Consider the following 19,597-nt stretch of genomic DNA (forward strand, 5'->3'; position numbering starts at 1 on the left):
GTGCAAGTCACGTGACCTAGCATAACGTCACTCTGCGCGTTGAAAAGGTGCCTACCGGGACTGATCTCGCCGCAGACGGCGCTGACGTGGAAGGAAGGGAACGAAGACGCAGCCTCTTCGACGAGCTCCCGTGCTGGTAGTTGTCCGGAACGTTCTCAGCGTTACTGACGCCAAGCCGCTTCTAGTTACTCGATACACTAGAGCTTTCACTCTCTAACTAGGTTGAGCAGTAGTTAAACCACAGCTAATTTACTTTTTTCACTCCCACCTTCCCCTACGGCGTGGTTGAGGTGTCCATCGAGGCGTGAGACAATGACCGCGGCTTTCACTTCCTGATAACCAGTGATTAGCCTGGAGCTGCATAGGCATGATGCCACTCGCGGTCACTGAATTTCCGTTCGCAGCGCAGTAGCCCTGGCTTCAACTGTCTTGCGTTCTCATCCTGTGAAGTTCATTGCTCGAGTATCGTTTCATAAGAAGTAGTTCGAAGAAGTGCGTTTGGGCGCTGCATCAACCGCACCGTATGGTTTGTTTTCCGTGACCCCAGGTGGTCGAAATTTCCGGAACCCTCCACTACGGCGTCTCTCATAGCCTTAGTCGCTTTGGGACCTCAAACCCCATAAACCGTTGTTGTTAATGTTTCGTGCTCCTTCAGTCATGTGGCTCACGCACTGTGCGGTACGAATAGGAAAACTTTTTGAAATTGTACATGGTTGCAGTTTGTATTGTCGTAATCGTGTATTAGGAGTCCGAGTATTCTACACGCTGTTGTCACCTTTGGTACCTGTCTGCCGAGTAGGGTGAGTTGTAACAGGGCGGTGGTTTTGTTTTGGTATTGCATTCGATTCATCAGGAGGAATTCCGACTATTCTGCTGACGGTTTGAATCCGGTTACGTGGAAGTGATCCACTATGGTGTGTATGCTTTCCTGGAGGGTCCTTTCAACGTCCCCTGGACATCCGGATTCGTTCCACAAGGTAACGGCGTAGAATGTGGGATGACGGTTTCAGATCGTGGATAGAGCTCTCAGGCATATATTAATGAGGGTTGGAGATATAATGGATCCTTGAGGTGGTCCACGGGTAATGTTGACTGGGGAGGAGAGAGAGACGGCGCTGCCTTGAAAAGGGCTACCCTACCTTTGAGAAAACTGCGTATGTAATTGTACATGTTGGGGCCGCATCGTGTGCCTTGAACGGACTTGAGTATGAGATCATGTGTAACATTATCGAGGGTCTTTTTTATGTCTGTTGCGAAAAGTGCCTGTGTCTGTGCTGTCTTTGGCTGCAGAAGCGTGCTTTGTAGTATGAGAAATACGTCCTGCGTGCCAGCATTATAGCGGTATGAGCTTGTGCGGAAAATGTTTCGTGTTTCCTAGGTGTTCTCCTTGCCTCTTTTGCGACTGAGAAATGTACGCCATGTTTTCGCAGCTAAAGTTTTCATTTGGGAGAAGGCGTCCAAGCATGCTCTGGCGTGTTTCGTTGCGTTCGTTGGCTGAGTCAAGTTTCTTTGCAGTGTCAGTCAGGCGGTGAAGTCTGTTCAGTCTTTTCAAAGCACGTTAACGGGATCTCTGTTTTGTTCATATCAGATTCTAGCATTGACGGTATGTGTTGGATATGTTGTTGATATTGTGGAGCTGCGTAAATGGTAGTAGTAGTGTGTGGTTGTAACAACGAAGAAGGAGTGCTTGGCTTACCAGTCGGCGTAGCTGTGTCAGTTTTTCTAGATGCTAGGCTGCGCACAGGGCCTTTACTCGAGGCACATCGTTGCAGGATGTCAGCAGCATTTGCCGATGCCATTGGCTACGACAGTGGTGCGTTAGGCTGCTTGTCCTGTGCTTCTGAGACTGCGGCGTCTTCGCTGTTTGCGATGGCTATTCTAGATGGTAATCGGGTGGCGTTGCGTTGCTGGGTGTGCTGCAATAAAGTGGAGTCTGGTGCTGGTTGCGCATTTTGATGCGTTGTATATAGATTCATTCAGTCTGCTTATGGTTTTTATGGATCGTTGGCTGTATGATCTCCGGGGCAGTGCAGGCAGAGGAGAAAGTACTGGGTCTTCAGAGTGGCCGAGTTAGATAAGTGAGACGTCACGAGAAAGAATATCGTTCAGGCGTGCTACCGGCATCATCATCATCATCAGCCTGACTACGCCCACTTCAGGACAAATGCCTCTGCTATGTCTCTACAGTTAACCCTGTCCTTTGCCAGCTGCGGCCACCGTATCCCCGCTAACTTATTTATCTGATCCGCCCACCTAACTTACTGCGTCCACTGCTACGCTTGCCGTCTCTTAGAATCCGCTCCGTTACCTTTAAGGACCAGCGATTATCTTCCATTTGCGTAACATGCCCTGCCCAAGCCCATTTCTTCCTCTCGATTTCGACTAGGATGTTATTAACCCGCATTTATCCCCTCACCCTCTCTGCCCACTTCCGGCCTCTTAACGTTACACTATAATTATTCTTTCCGTAGCTCACTGCGTTGTCATTAACTTGAACTGAACCCTTTTCGCTAGCCTCCGCGTTTCTGCCCCGTAGGTGAGTGCCGGTAAGATACAAGTGTTGTATACTTTTCTTTTGAGGGATATTTGTAAACTGCCATTCATGACCACAGAGAACCTGCCATATGCGCTGTGTCCCATTCTTATTCTTCTAGTTATTTCCCTCTCACGATCCCGATCTGCGGTTACTACCTGCCCTAAGTAGACGTATTCCCTTACTACTTCCAGCACCTCGCCACCAATTTCAAACCGCTGTTCCCTTGCTAGAGTGTTGAACATTCCTTTGGCTTTCTCGTTGTAATTTTTAGACCCAATTCGGGATACCGGCATGGATGTGGAAAAAAACAGAGGTGCCAAAATCTATATCTTCCCAATCGGAAGTTGAGGATAGCTTTGAATAGTTCGTACAAAGCAGGTTTTGAGACAGAAATGAGCTAGGCGAGCCTGAAGGCAGTCAGGAAGATGCGCCAACGGCAGAGGACAATCATCCAGCTTATATAATCGACATAAGCTAACATAATCAAGTTAATAAGGGAGTAATTACTCATTGACGTCCACCCGAGCGCAGCCGTACGGCTACAAAGGAAAGCTATACAGCTTTCTCAGAAACTTCGTAGTTAAAGAAAAATTCGTCCTGGTCCGGGGTACGAACCCAGGACCACCGCTACACCGGAGCAGTCGCTCTACCAATTGAGCTAACCAGGACGGCAAGCTTGGACCTCAATGAGTAATTACTCCCTTATTACAAATCTACTCCGCCTTGGGGGATTCTCCGAAACATTTGGTCATAATCAAGTTAAATTTGAGTAACTTCGTTCTGTTTCATTACCCTCACAAATTACTTACTCGGAATTTTATGCTGCCGCTTCCAATCGCTTTTACGAGTTAAAGTTCGCATCTAGTTGTTCATCTTGCCTCATTCATACATTATTTTGTTTGTTTGTTGTTCTTTAACGTGCACGGGGCTTTAGCATCTCGCTCCCATCACCGCAACGCCACCTTGAGTCTCAAGGTGATGGTGCTTGGTGCCACCACGGACCCTTAGCCCCCTTATACGGAAGCTGTCATCCGCACCGTGGCGATAGTTTTTAAGGTGAATGTTAGAAACCATGAACGGCGGCGGTTGGAGCCATGGTCAAGTTCCGGCCGACAGGCTCCCCGTCTGTTTACGAGTCAGGGGCTCCGGGACCTTTCTGTAAATAAGAATGGGCAACACAGGCGACATTTCAGGAACCGTCAGCATACCTATATCGCATGAGTTCCTCTTCCTCCAAAAAGCCTGATGAATTCCTGAAAAGCAACTGCACCGTAGAAGGCTCCACTAGAAATCGACCGCACTGTGACTACTTTCCTCGTTTCCTGATATTTTTTAATTATTTATTGCAAGTACCTACAGCGCCCATGAGGCATTATGGGGGGATATTACTACATACAATAACACATGCACAGAAGATATTGGGAAACATGTCAGCAAGGATAACACAGCATACTAAGAGAAGACTAAAGGAGTTCACAAGTAGTATGAATGGTAACACATCGGCAAAGCGCTGGTAAACGCACGACACCTGGAAGAAATACATCAGGTTATCATTTCAACAGCACTTTGGAAACCAGGTGAACAAACCACATCAATCGGAAGCTTATTCCAGTCCAGAATTGGGGTAGGAAAAACGAATACTTAAATACATTAATGCGGCATTGATAACTCTTCATCTTTTTCGTGTTGTCTAGTCTCTCTGAAATGTAATACGGCTGCTTTAGATAAGTGTTTTTATCAATACCGGTGCAATCATTGTAAATGCGGTTATTCCCACTCCCTAGTAGATAACGACAAAGTTCCTGCAGTGTCTGTTTTTGTTATTGCTAGAACCCTTGAGAGAATGATAGGAAAAAATTACAAAGCAAAAACACTTTCATCCGATGACCTTCTGGTTGAAGTTTCGCAGGAAGATCACTCTGACATCCTCTCAAGCAAAAGCAGTTTGCTCACCTTCTGGTGACCCCTCAAACGGAATCTAAACACTGTACAAGGTGGTATATCAGAATGCGGTCTGATCTCCTGAAATGCTTCAAGGTGCGATTGCCCTTCGCCGCATCACTATGAGGCGAAACGAGGCAGAGGCGTCCGTATCGCCTTAACATTTGAACGGTGCCGTCTACTGTGAAATCGGAATCATCCACTGTAAAATCTGTCCCTATATCCCAAACCCGAGAAGATTTTTCAACTACGAAGAGTACGGACACGGATCCAAAACATGCCGTGGAAATCTCATCAATGCGAAGAGCGGTGCCCATGAGCGCCTGACTGATAACTGCAGTGCCGGTCAAGCAGAATGTCCCAACTGTCACAGGACACACGCTGCGCATTCACGAACACGTCAGGCGTTCCAGAAAGAGAAAAAAAAAGTAATCCAGATAAAGGTTACAGAAAAGAACGTTTTCTGAAGCCCGGACGAAGCTCTAGCTTCTCTCCGGAAGATCCTACGCTGACGCAGCGTGCAGAGGCGGGCGCCGTCTGGGCACGCAATACACCATCGCCAACATTCCCTGTCCCAGAGGTCAACTTTTCACAGAGCTCTGAGAAAATACAGGCACGCGAGAGAGAGTCTCTCCCTCTTGACGAATCCACATCTGCTTCCGCGTCTCCAGTGGAGGTAATACCAGGCTTCTCAGCGTCGGAGACGCTGAAGGAGTCCCCCAAATAGAGGCGGATTTTCCAAGACCGTCTCAAACCGAAGACATCTGTAAATTTAGCAGGATAATAAATGCGGCTATATGTGAATAACTCCGGCTAGTTTTCGCGTCCTCGCTTACAACTATGGCTGTCGAAAGCATTATGCACTGGAACTGCCGAGGGCTACAAAGAAGCTGGTTGGCATCGAAATACTCGAGCAGTATCAACCAAACATAGTTTGCCTACGGTAAACTCAACGAAACTTTCTGGAGAAATATGTAGTGTACCGGAAGGACTGGCAAGGAAGTACCTCCTCATCAGGTGTCGTTGCTGTTGTTTTTCAGAATTCAATTGCCTCTCAGATTTAGAGGCAGTGGCAATACGAGCACTAACATGTAGTAGAGTAATAACCGCATGTTGCCTATACATACCACCACATCATCAACTTTCCATTGACTAACTTGAAAAACTCATTTACCAGCTTCCGGAGCCGTTCCTGTTGGTCGGCGATATTCACGCACACCACCCATTGTGGGGAGGTATTAGAACCGATTCTCGAGTTGCGCTAGTCGAAAAATTCATATTGTTATCTGGGTCATGCATATTCTATAGAAGAGAACCAACATGCTTTAATGCAGCACACAGCTAACGCGCTGCGATAGACCTTGCTATTGGCAGCTACTGTGAGGGCTGTTGTAGATAATCTCTATAGAAGTGACTTCTTTCACATATCTCTAAAATGCACATAAAATATAAACCCGAAGGTAAATAATCCTAGTAAGTTTAAAGAACGGATTGCTGGTCGAAAGATGCTCCATTGTCATCTTCATCAATTTCATAACTAGGTATAGATGAATTTCAATTCTTGGTCGCACTGCGTATTATAGGCGCTGCACAGAAATCCATCTCAAAGACACCAGTTGAAATACAAAGCAAACGTAGAGCAGGGCAGGATGCACACTGCAGAAGAGCTCGTGAGAACGAAAATAATTCGTTGTAAAAGTTTCGCTATAATTCTACGGTTGGCAACTTGAACTTTAAGCGAGCTAAAGCAAATGCAAGCGTACTCGATGTATCCAAGCGGGAAAGTTAGCAGTCGTTTCTCTCCTGTGTAAATTCTTACGCAGATACGCATAAAGTGTACTGTACACTAAAAGCACTTCGAGGGCATAGTGCACGTACATTACCTCTTGTTATCACTGCTGGCGGTACATTTCGGCACCAAGCAGATGCACTAGGCAAACACTTCTAGCTCAGTGCATTATGCAGAAAAAATCAGGGGGCACTTTGGCTCACTAAAGTGCTGCAAGGCGAAAGCGTTTCCTGGCCACTGTTTGTTTTTATTTACTTTTTTATTTTTCATACCTTGTTTTTTATTTATTTTTGCTCCTATTCTTAATTTTATTGTTTTTTATTTTTATTTTAACATCTTATTTTTAGTTTTTATTTTCCTTTCCTTGACTTTACTCCTTTTATTTTATTTATAAAGCCCATGCATTCACTAGATGCGCCTTTATTAATACTGGAACCTTGAGCCTATTAAGCCGTGACGCCGAAAGGCGGACGAATCTGCCGACGCGTCTGTCGACATTCCTGCCGACGCGTCTGTCGACACGGCTGCCGACGCGTCTGCTAACAACAGTATGGGGCATTAAAGGCTTTCGCCTTAATAGCCGAGCGTTCGTTATATCTGTCGCAGTTATACGTGTAAATCAAACGTGTGTTGAATCGGTAAAAATGAAAGTGCTCGTAGGTTGGACAAGTCCAGATCTTGCAGAGATCGTCCTTCGATTAATATTTTCGCTTCCTACGCTGAAAAGCAGATTTTAAGGATTGCTAATTAACAAAAAGAAAGCAAAGTTAGCATTTAAGAGGATTTTTGGGAAGGGGTACGCAAGGAAAAATAAAGTGTAGGGAGTTTCGCGAAAATCAGTGTCGAAGAAGTCAATCTCACGCACGATGCTTCATAAACGGCAAGAAATACGTGTACCACGGTAATAAAAGCCAGGTCGCACCGGTCATGTGAAAGTCAGCATAATGAAGCGGTGATTTCTTTTCTCAAAATTAATTTCCGATGCATTAAAAAAAAAGTTTATGAAATTGGTGTATTCGTCCGTTAATCTGGTCACGGGATAATGGTTAGGTAGTGAAGTTGCTGATTAAGTATAGTCAGATCGCTTTCAATGTTACAGAAAGCATAGAAACTTGTATGGCAGAGGTGCGTTCAAGATGTGTTGTGGGTTACATGAAATAATGCTTTCTTGTCACTCTTGTGAAGCTGCACTCTTTTTTTTTTGTTTCCTGTAGCCCCACTATAATGCCTTTGGCGCTATGGGTTTCTGGAAAAAAAAACCCTAGATGCCCTACAGGTGCGTCAACGTAGACGTGCTGGACCAAAACTGCTGAAGCGAGCATAACGCATTAAAAGGACTTACCGAGAGCTAAAACTTGTATTGGGAAATTGAAAGCAAGTTCCGGCATTGGCGTCGTGGCATTCGTTGGTCGCTCCGTTCGCACAGAGAACAACCGTGGATGTTTAAATCGCGACGAAAAGGAATATAAATAGGCACCCTACGTCACGTAGAAAGCACAAACAACGTATACTAGTGCACGGAGTCAGAAACTAGCCAGCTGATGTCCACGGACGTAATGCAAAATATGCTACGTTTTATGCGCAACAGGAGCTCTGTTATTGGTAAGCGCAACATGCGTTGATGAGGAATTCTATGAATGGCATCTTCTATTAATTTCCTGAACATGGTCGTCTTAGTAAATTACAAACGCTACTGAAGTTTCTTTCTCAGTCTCCAGCCAGCAGTAGGAAGTTCTTTTCTCATTTTTCAATTTCTGTTGTTTGCAGTCTATTAACCAATGAGTTTTATTTCATCATCAGGTGTCAGTGTGGTGCTAGGTTCGGAGACATTCTCGCAGAAAAAGACGTTGCCTGCTACAAAGAGTAACTGAAAGTACAAAGCGTCACTACGAGCTATGCGTGCTTAACAAAGCACCTTCCGTTACAGCTGTACTGTCTGAATCGGGAAATAGTGGAACTTGAATACTTACAGTTGACGTATTACTGCCCTGCAGCCTTGGGCAGCGGGAAATGCTTTGGTATACTAATCAAGACAACGACAATATGCAGCGCATACTTCTATTTATTTGTGCACATGCCAAGAGGGAAACACTATTACACGAATGCAGGCACTGTTGCTTCTTCCGTTGCTGGGTTCATAGGGTCTTCCAGCAGCTGCTCGAGGGCTTGCATACCAAAAAGAATGGACCGCCAGATTGCGCGCAAAGAGGGAAACTATAAACATTTGAAAAAGTCCTAATTTGTAAAGAAAAAACTTTATTCCGTTATTCCAAACCCCAAACCTAACTCTGACACTGAAATGAAAGTATAGGTTGCAGCAAGACAAAGCACGTTTCATTTATTGCCCCTTCAGTCCTTCGAACACTTTGCCTCAGACAGGATCCCCGTCAGAAAATCGACAAAAGAGAAGAAAAGCAGCTCGGAATGTTGCAACGGTAGCTGTGTGCACCGCGCTGGAAACTGCGGTTTCACCCTGCTGAAAAAAATCTATGATGCAATAACCTCATAGAGGCTTCCTCATAAAATATTACACAATTCGTATAATATTCTGTGACATCTTTTTGATGATTGCACGACTTTACAGAAATGTATGACATTTGTATGATAATTTTCTATGATTTGTATGATAATTCTATGATATTTGTGTGACGAACTCTATGAGCTTATTGCATCGTACAACTTTTTTCAGCAGGGCAAATCATCAGTGGCCAACGCTTCCATAACTGGCGAAATGCTGGACACCAATCAAAGTTTGTGTTTAGATGTGGTGACAGGCCAACCATTGGCCATTCTAAGGAAGGCCAAGCATGGGCAACAATTGGAAATGCCTTGACCATCATAAGGCCTTCACTCTAACACCACGTTAAATCCAAGCAGTTTCTTTGATTGTAGGCCAATCATCTTGGTCAATTAGTATTTTAGCTTTTTCCTAGAACCATTTTTTTCACTAACTGCAGCTGCTTCTAGATCCCTGGACCCTTCTGTGAGATTTATTAACTGTACACATTAATTTTGGGGCCACCACTTGCCAAACACCTCAAATATATACAATCCCTTCTAGAAGATCTCAGTCTCAAAAAACACCAATATCACCACATGACCGGATGGTGTGAAATGCAGCAGTAAGCAGCTGACAGCATTGCTGCAAAAAGACTTCTGTAAAGAAAGGTGCAAAGTACTATTTGAGCCAAGCACCTAAAGAATTACACATATTTGTAAATTTGCCAAAGGCTACACGCATGTCTTTCTTTTTTTTGCTTCGCATTTACAGCACATTTCAATTATGGTGAGGCACCGTAAATTCAAGGACTGTTAGATCACTTAGTTAAATCACTTAATTTCACAAAAGCCACGATGACGGTAACGCTACCAAGGCATTCAAAAATCTTACCCGAGTATAAACACTGCTAATGAGTTATCTCGGAAGTGTCGTTCAAATGCAATATAAATATTATTTTACGGAAAATACCGCTTCTCTTGCTTGACAAACCGAAAAAGTAGCCGTAAACTTGCGTGTCAGCATACAAGCCGAGAGTATCTGTCAGAAGTGCTGGTAAAAATTTTTTTACTTATTTTACAGGCCTAAGATACAGGACTTAGGCAGAGTGGACAATACAAATCAACAAATTCAGAAACAGCAAACAATTAGATACAGGACGTTGAATGATAATCAGAACAAAGACACAAGATACTGTTTACAACATGAATGCATTTTGATGGGGGGAGGCACAAGGGCGCAGAGGAATCACGAAACCGTTGTACAGTTGACCGTATCGGCGGATAACAATTCCAATCGCAAATAGTGCGCAAGGAAAGGAATTTTTAAATGCGTTAGTCCTGCACGAAAAATCTAGGACTCTTTTGGTGTGATAGAGCGCGTAGAACGGCGGCGCAGGCTGCCGAGATTTCGGCTTCTACCCGACGCGCTGCCACAGCTAGCTCGTTCAAGTCGCCGCAGTGACTTCTTCCGCAAATAGAGAGCAAACGTGGGGTGGCTCTGTCGGACAATCCTTTCCACTCGCTCCGCATTCGAAGCTCCGGGATCGGCGTAGACGTATTGCTCCTGCATCGCCCTGACGTTCTGGACCAGTTCCAACTCCCTCTGCATCCGCAGCATCCGCACACGAGCGGACCGGATCGCGGATGGTCCGGGCGCGTCAGCGCTGTCCGCGTGCCACGTAACGTGAACGTCCCTGCTCTGAGCGACCTTGAGCCGGCGGCGTGCACTTTTCTGAGCCCGGACCGCGGACCGAATGAAAAAGGCCAGAGCCTTTTTCAGTCCGAGGGCTTGTCGGCGGACCGGAATTGTTTTTGCTTCTAGGTGCGCTCGTCTGGCTAGCTATCCTGAATGAAGTCGGCTTTGCTCCGGGCTGGCGCCTTTCGTTTTGGCGCGCTTTTCGCCGCATTTGCAGCTCGAGTGCAGCATTGTGTGTCCTCCTTTTCGTATTTCTCTCACTGCGTCGTACTGTGTATTTGAGCGTGTGCGTAAATACCCGCTTAGCTTTGTTGTTTCTGCTTATTTGAGTGAATATGGAGAGAAGGAGCTCTGTGAGCCAGTATCTGGTAAACCTGCTCTGGACTAAGCCGCAGCAAGCGTTTGTACTCTCCGGGTCGCATTCAAGTAGGTCCTCGTACAGCAGGTCCTGCATGGCCAAACACTGTTTTTCCAACCTTGACTTTGTCCAACATAACCGTTTTAGACGCGAAAGCTTCCTTCTCGCCCTCAGACGCTTTAATGGCGACAACCAGTGCGGCGAGACGACGTTTTCGTTCGGCGTTCATGTTTAAACTCTCGGCAGCTGAGTTTTCGAAGCCACGCTAACAGCGCAAGCCCGCTGTGGGCGAGAGTATGCGCGGATTGTCCGCTGCGTTCGTGTGAATGCCCGACGTTCAGACCGACTCCCGGATGCACGTGTCACGATAACCGCGCTGACGCGCGCGTACCATCCGCGATTCGGTCCGCACGTCTGGACCCACCTTCATGGAGATACGATCACGTGGTGGGTACACCAGTAATGGCAAGGCTTTGGGTTCGGTTCAGCTACGGTTTCGGGTGAAAATTCGGGTTCTGTTCCTGTTTCGGGTTCAGGTTCGGTTCCGGTTCGACACTATGCTTTAGACAGTCAAAGTGCCCCTGAATTATTTGCTGTCCTTTTCGCCAAAGGTAGCTTCATATTCGCTACTGAGAGCATAATTAGCATTCGACTCGAAGAATTTTTTCTACTGCTAATTGCAACGAAAAATTTAGCGGCAACAACGCGGCACATAAGAGAGCGCGAAGAGTGAAAGAACATCTGGCGAGCGCGGCGCCTTGGCTTTCATGCTCATTGATGGCAAAATCACCGAGGTCCTTATCTGTGGGAATGAATGAACACCGTCCTGACGTACTTCCATCTCTTGGGGACACAGCTGGAACACCTTGGTTACTCTACTGTTGACTCCGTAAATGCATCTCTCAGTCAGACCGCTATCTCATATGCGGATCTGTCCCGCAAATAATGTCACAACTTCGGCTTCAGTGCCCATGGGGATTCTAGAGCACGTCAGAATTAAGCGCTCACCGTCAAAAACGTGACCGCTTTCCACAAACCAGCGCGAATTTCATCGCAAGCCAGGAACAGCAATACATTTTCAAAGCGACCAGTTATATGCATGGACACATCCACAGACCACGTACGGACCTTTGCAAATACATCATCTTGCCTAGTGTAGCAATATATTTATGATGACGATGATCACGTCCACGTTCACACCCCTTTTCAACGGGCTGTCACGTTGTTGTGAGCCGCCAGACATCACAGTGCCCCCTTACGCTGAGTTTGCTCGCGAATAGAGGGCAGCGCGAGATGAGCGAAGAGGACAGCAGTTCCTAGAATTTTCCTTCCCTCGTTGTGTTGTCGCACTCGGCACATCACTCACGTGACCTTTTCTCCCGTGCTCCGGTCCGTCGTGTGGACACTGACGTTTTAGAAGACCGTGGTTACCGCTCCAAACAGTGCACATCTCGGAGATACGGTCACGTGGTGGGTACACCAATAATGGAAAGGCTTCATCGCTCTTAGGCGTTTTTCAATGCCAAATTAAAATTATATATTTTTGTTTCCTCCGATATGGCACTGCTCCACTCTTACATCATGGTACTTTTTTTTTCGAATATAATCTCATGACACGTGTTTCAGTCAGTAATTAATATACTGTCTCTTTAATGAGCACAGACCTCGATGTTTCATAAATGCTGCACTTACCTCCCAGTATCCAGCGACCTAGTACCAAGCACCCATTGCCAGTAACCCTGCGTTATTCCCAACACTGCTTCGTTATCAGATATGGCAGCTGGTGACTGAGTTCCAGTTCCTCTGGGAATGGGTATTCTAGCCAATATCGACGAGCAGTGCCAGAAAAGAGACAAATGCAAAACAAACCTGTTCATTTTGGCGAAAATGGTGGAGCGAGAGCTGACACGCTGCATGAGACACATTCACTCAAGGCGCAACGCTGACACAGTGCAAATGGTGAGAATTTTGTAGCCCTCCAATCTCCGAGATTAGACATGAAGGCATGCTGATGTCCTGCTGCATCCCAGTCTCCATGGGTCACACATGAAGTATTGCTGATGTCCTGCTCCATAAGGTCGGTGGTCATGTCTTCATGCAGATGATGTTAAACTAGTCGCGAAACCTATGCCGGGTTTTCTATCAGTGACCTCACCACATTGCATACCTTGAGAGCCATCCCTAAGCTCATACCCATGACATTTGTTAGGTAGTCCTCAGTAAACATAAACAAACCTTCCCTGTCAGTTAGCTGTGCAGTGAATTCTTCGACGCATCCTGTGCAGCTTGGAATTTCCGCGATGTAGGGAATAGCCTCCGGAACCGTCCAGCCACGAGGGCTTTCAGACCAGCAACGCCAGATGCTCCAGCAGGTTTTCCACTTTCTCTTCGTCAACCATGTTCCACTGAGGATCATAGTCAGCAGTCGTGTTGTCCGGGATCCAGGCAGCAGGCGGGGTAGGGGTCCTGAAGCCAGTGTACTCCTGCGTAGAGTAAATATGCCGACTCTAGATCGAGAGCTCCACATTCTTGGAACTGCTGTCGCAGCCTTTATGGCAACACATCTTAGCCAAATTATAGTGGCAATGTATTCTAGACACAATGAACAAATATTACTATGCAGACCAAATACAGCGCGTACTCAGTAGTGTTCTCCAAATTATAGTACCAGTATAATGTAAGCACTTTGAACAAATTTTACTGCACACAAAATGCTGAGCGTACTCAGCAGCGTCCTGCCCCACCGCGGTGGCTCAGTGGTTACGGCGCTCAGCTGCTGGCCCGAATGACGCGGGTTCGATCCCGGCCGCGGCGGCTGAATTTCGATGGAGGCGAAATTCTAGAGGCCTGTGTGCTGTGCGATGTCAGTGCACGCTAAAGAACCCCAGGTGGTCGCAATTTCCGGAGCCCTTCACTACGGCATCCCCCATAGCCTGAGTCGCTTTGGGACGTTGAACCCCATAAAACCAAATCATAAACCAATCAGCAGCGTCCTGCTCCGTTGATGTGATCACGTTATCTAACTATTTCCGTGATAGCAGGACTGCGACGCTTTTAAGTCCTCAAATAGGTAAAAAATATTCTCCTTAATAATACTTAACTGGGAACGCGGGCAGAAAATTTTTTACTGGGGAGGAGCGGAGAATTAATTTTTACGTAGACATGGTGCCTGCGTGACTGTTTTTGCCGCTGCCCGTCGCTTACCCTTGACGCCGTCACTGATTTTCAACGCTTGTTGAGCCTCGTTTTGAGCAAGCATCGCAGGAGTTAACTAACACGACTTCCCCTCAGCGCTTTGCCACCCTTCTTCCTGGAGCACAGCCAGTAATTTTTTCTAGGGCTATCTGTTGTTTTTTTTTTCAATACATAATGACATGACCATCGACCCGCAAGCGCTAGATTGATTTGTGATTTTGTGACTTGTGATTTTTTTTTCCTTTCAAGAACGCTTGCAACATCGAATGGCGATTCATTCCCGCCACCTGCATAAAGGCGATTACAAACCCCGCCAGCCCAGGAGAAATAAGCCGGGTGCCGCTTCCAAACCTGTCTTCCAGCTTAAAATAAATAGAATTTGCACATGGCATGCTTACACGGAGAAAAATTTGGGATTTACCTTTCTCAGCTCGAGCAGAATACGCCAACGCTTTTTCGAGGTGGTGATCCTGCTAAAAACAATCGCCGCGAGAGGCGTCAATCGTCTAAAGCACGTTGTGGGCATTTAAAGCACTGCATCCAACGCAAAACTGTCGCAAAAGTAGGCCCTCACAGCATACATGTATATTTAGCCGGGGTATGTTGCGTATTTAGCGAATGGAACATATGTGATCGTGCACGGTGGCCAAAGAGTTGCGAAGTCATCTGACCAATGGTCGTCCTATTTAGTTTCATTAGCATGGTATGCAAACCATTTCCTATCAAGGAAGTAGGCTGCTAGCCAAGTGTGATGGACATTGAGAGGATTCCGAGACGTGTCGACTGATAAATGATCGGCCACTGCAGTGTCCCCTGCGGGAGAGGAATCAACGCTGGTTCACGGGGCTTTCGCTTGTGCCCCACTAATGGATGAAATAGCATGCACTTCTTTCCATCTGTTCTTCCGAAGCGTACAACTAGTCGAATGTTCTTGAGAAATTGGAAGGCCCAGCATCAGGTTTGAAGTGCTCTCGTTTCAATGATGTTTTCCGAGGGTCCTCAACAGTGTGAGACTTGTCCTGCAGCCGACGTTGACGAAATGGTCCGAGCAAAGAAAGTCGTTTTCGGAAAGTGTCTTATGTCGATCGAGAAAGCTGTGCCGCACTGATCCATGCCCTCTAGAGATTGTTATCCTTTCGAAAGGGTATCACAGCTCGTCAGCGCCACACACGATGTGTTACACGGTGGAGGCACACTCTAATTAACTTTTGCAACAATTTTTACCCGAGCAAATACCCCCTGCGTCCTGTTTCGCCGGTCACAAAACTACATATTGCAATGCAGCAGATTGAAGTGGCCAGCTACCATATAGTACACCAGGTGACTGTGCTATCCGTGCTTCCGCTACTTGAAGGACGCATCGATGCAGCTGCAGCAGGGGCGCGCCGTAGGTGACACCGGGCTAACCGCGTGCTGTGAAAAAGTGTGACGTCATGGCTGCCAAGAGGCTGCTGTGTCAAGCCCCCCTAATGAACTTGCGCAGGTCACGACTGTACGCAAAAGCGGCGTTGGATGACTGAAGGTGCTGGACGCGTTCTCCAAGTGCGGCTTCGGACGGCACAGAGCTCACCGTCGCCGAGGACAGGCACACGGTGAGCAGCTCACTCATTTCAGCCCGCGCGAGAATGCCGCACCCACAGCTATACGGTCTGTAGACGAAGCACGAGCACGTACAGTCGGACGAGTAAAAGCAGGACAGCGTAGAGTGAAATTTTAGTGCGAAACACCGACTAAAAAATTTGGCTGTGGCTTAGCTAAGGTTAAGCCTGGATATCTCAAAGCGAAAAGCTCTCGCTGCTTTTCAGCCAACTCCCAAGCTACCACTTCTGGATCGGTGTTGATGATGATGACGATGTCCTCAGGCTTAATGGCACATACCCATGGCGGGGGATTGGCCAGGGTGTTTCTGCGCCGTCCGACTGTTGCTTTTTCTTCTCCTTCTATGGCGAGTGTCTGCGCCTGTTCTATGGGGAAGCGCGCCTTATGTACCCCTACTTACAAATGCGCATTGCGCACGGATGTGGCGAAAGGTCAAACGCTAAACAGAGCGTATTTCTCTTTGACCAAAAATGCCCTACATGAGGCACACACCCTGCCCACGGTTTCACTCAACTTTGTACCAAAATCTATGTCCAACCATAATTGACCAAGCCAAACACGATGGCGACCTCCAAATTTGAATTGAGGCATTTCCAAAGTATGATCCGGGCCACACCCGAAATTTGACCTTAGCCTATTGGGACCAAAGAATACTTGGTATAGGCAAAAACTAGAGCTTTCGCACTAGTAGGTTTAACCAAGTTAAAACCCTGACATCTTTTCTTGGATGCGTTTAGTATGCGCTCCCCGTACTGTCACACTTGTGTTGTAACCATATGTTTATGAACTTTCACAAGGCAACCATTTTTGGTGTATTAATGATGGACCAATCAAGCTCTTCAGTGTGATTTTTGCAATGGAATGACTAATTTTCACAAAACTACCTGGGGCAGAGAGACGACGACAGAACGAGCGTTTTCTCTCAAGTGCTACTTATAGTATACAAGCCACGAAGCTATCCAAACTTGCATTACTGGAAAGACGCGCCGACGCAGCTGCAGTAGGGGCTCGCCGTTGCTCGCACCGCGCTAACCATGTGCTCTGGAAAAGTGTGACATCAGGGCTGCTGTTTGAAGCCCCCGTAACGAATTTGCGCAGGACACGACTGTTTACGAGCGCGGCGTTGGATGCCTGGAGGTGCTGGACGTGTTCTCCACGTAGCTCCAAGTGCAGCTTCGGATGGCAGAGCTCACCGAAGACAAGCACACGGTGAGCACATCATTCATTTCAGGCCGCGCAAGAATGCAGCACAGTTTACTGAATGGTCTGTAGACGAAGCACAAACTCTGACAGTGGGGCGAGTAGCAACACGACTGCGGAAAGCGCAGTTTTTTTATATGTCTATAGTATGTGCTCCTCATGCATACAGCGACAGCGGTGTTGCAGCCGTGATATTTATGAAGTATCACAAGGAAACCTGTTTTTGGTATACTGAGAGAGCAATCATGCTTGTGTGTGATTCTTGAAGTGAAAAGATAACCTTGACAGGAAGGCCTGAAGCAGAGAGACGACAAACAGAACGAGCGATTACTTTCAACCGTTTTATTTTTTTGGCGGGAAAAGCTTTTCTAGGAATGGCGGAGGGTGGGCACACACAGCTATGCCTGTGCTGTCTTGGTGAGCTTGACGGATAGGCTGCTCACATAGTCATCCGTCAGTGCATGTCAGTAGGACACGCACGAAGGTATACGTCGTCCAGAAAGCGTAACCCCCCCCCCCCCCCCCCCCCCCAAGAGGCCATTCACAACCAACAGGCTCATCTCCACCGTCACGTACACCATATACCACTCACCAAGGAGTCGAACAATACATTCAGACAGAAGAATTCCACACCAAACGCAGTTACGCAGGAACAAGCAACCTGTACATTAAAGGGGTCATTTATGATCTCCCAACAAATCGTGGCGTTCTAGCCACGACCGTTGTTATGCATACTTAAAAAAAGAAGCAGGGCTCTACGTGGGCATTTTAGCTAAAAATTGCAATTTGAAGTTGACTCTAAGCCCCTCCCCCGACAGCGCCGCCGTCTGGTGGAAAACCGATGCAAAATCACCTTGACACATTACAGTTAAGCCGCCGAGATCGGCAGTAGACAGAAAAGGGAAGGACACGGACCTCTGTTGCCTTTGTCCCCCTGCCGTCACTCCCCCCCCCCCTTTATCCTCAGCACTCCTATCCCGAACAGCGAGCCACCCACTCCCCTACGCTCGTTACGAGGAGTGCGCAGTTCACTCGTTCAGTTGAGAGAAAGCACGTGAGCGTTGTTCACGGCGTCATGAATCGCGAGCGCGTTAGTCTTACCTGACTACCACACGGTACAGCACAAGTTTTAAAAATTCAATTACAAATTACTCGTTGCACCAAATGACCTCATTCCCAGTTGTTCCGAGAGTCATAGCGAACAAAATGAGTCTGAAAAACGCAGTCATAACCCATTTAAATGTTATTCGGTGACAGCACCCACACATCACACAGCCATCCTCACTCCTTAAACCTTACCAGTTATCAACAGTACACCGACACAAACCTAAACACACCCGCAAGAATCGGCACGTGTTACATGCGGGCCCTCGGTGACCTTGCTTACATATGCAAGCCCGCACGTCTTGGTTAAGCCACAGGGTGTTTTAGCAGATTATCTCGGCAGCAACCTCCCCATCTTTATCACTACCCATACATTCAAAACCAAAATATTTCTTCCCCACTGTTCTCTTCCGTGATATGTCAGTGCACATTAAAGAACCCCAGGTGGTCGAAATTTCCGGAGCCCTTCACTACGGCGTCCCTCATAGCCTGAGTCGCTTTGGCACGTTAAACTCCAATAACCCAAAGCACTCAACTCCTCTGAGAGCGAGACAAACTTGGCTCTCATCTTGCGCCAGAACCAGCTCCCTGGGCGAGTAGGATTGAGCAAGCTTTACACACCCCCAGCAAACGAGTCAAGAAGATTATTCAATTTGATCTACAAAAGACACAAAGTGAACAAGGAAGGGGAAGGGGGCTTCTGTTCACCTGGGCCATACGAAGTCTTCTTGCCGAAACGCTGGCAAGCACCCTGAGGCTTTCCTCTTCCTTGTTCTCTTTGGGATTGCGAGAACCGTCTCGCTACCTTGATCTACAAAAAGGGCACTGACATCAACCGAACTCTACAAGACATATGCACTGCGAAAACAATTCTATCGATTGGGACGGAATCACTTGTCCTGGGCCCCCTCGGCCTAATCCGAACCTCGACAAGGACAACACCCTTGATGAAGTCGAACGATCACTGATTACCATACGCCGCCCAACAGCCCCCGGACCAGACCACATGACACACAAGGTCCTCCGCAACCTTGACGACACCTCACTTTAGGAACTGATGGAGCGCTGCCCTCCACCTGGAAACATGCACACATCACTTTTATTCCCAAACCCAGCAAGGCAGTCATCCTGCGAAACCTTTGCCCTGTCTCCCTCATCAGTTGCGTGAAAAAACTGTTTGAACATGTTTTCCAGCCAGCACTATACCATCCGTCCCCATCCAGGTCAGGTATGTTGGTGAGTTGTTTAGCCAGGAACTGCACCTTGTGGAGTGTTCTGGATTGGGAGGGTTAATAAAGGTGACACTCCACAAGGTGCAGTTCTCTGCTCCCTCCTACTGAAAATAGCGTTAGCCCACTATCATACCTGACCTCCGCGCGGCACTATACATCTACGACACCACTTCATGGACGACAAAAGGCTCCATAGGAGAGGCATAAAATACTTTACAATATACAATTGATATTATCACTTCGAAACTGACCTTTATGGGCCTTAAGTGTTTTCCATTCAAATGATCACTCCACGTGATCAGACAACTTCCTCGGGTTCTACGCATACACTGCGACACACCCCCAACAGACTCGGAATCCTTGGCCTCTATATATACAAGACACTTTGGGTGCCACCCTCATATAGAACTCCTAGACAAGGAAACCGAAATTAACGGCAGGCTTAATT

Source organism: Amblyomma mixtum, chromosome 8 (assembly GCF_055824585.1).
Source record: "Amblyomma mixtum isolate Tamu chromosome 8, ASM5582458v1, whole genome shotgun sequence".
NCBI classification, from domain to species: domain Eukaryota; kingdom Metazoa; phylum Arthropoda; class Arachnida; order Ixodida; family Ixodidae; genus Amblyomma; species Amblyomma mixtum.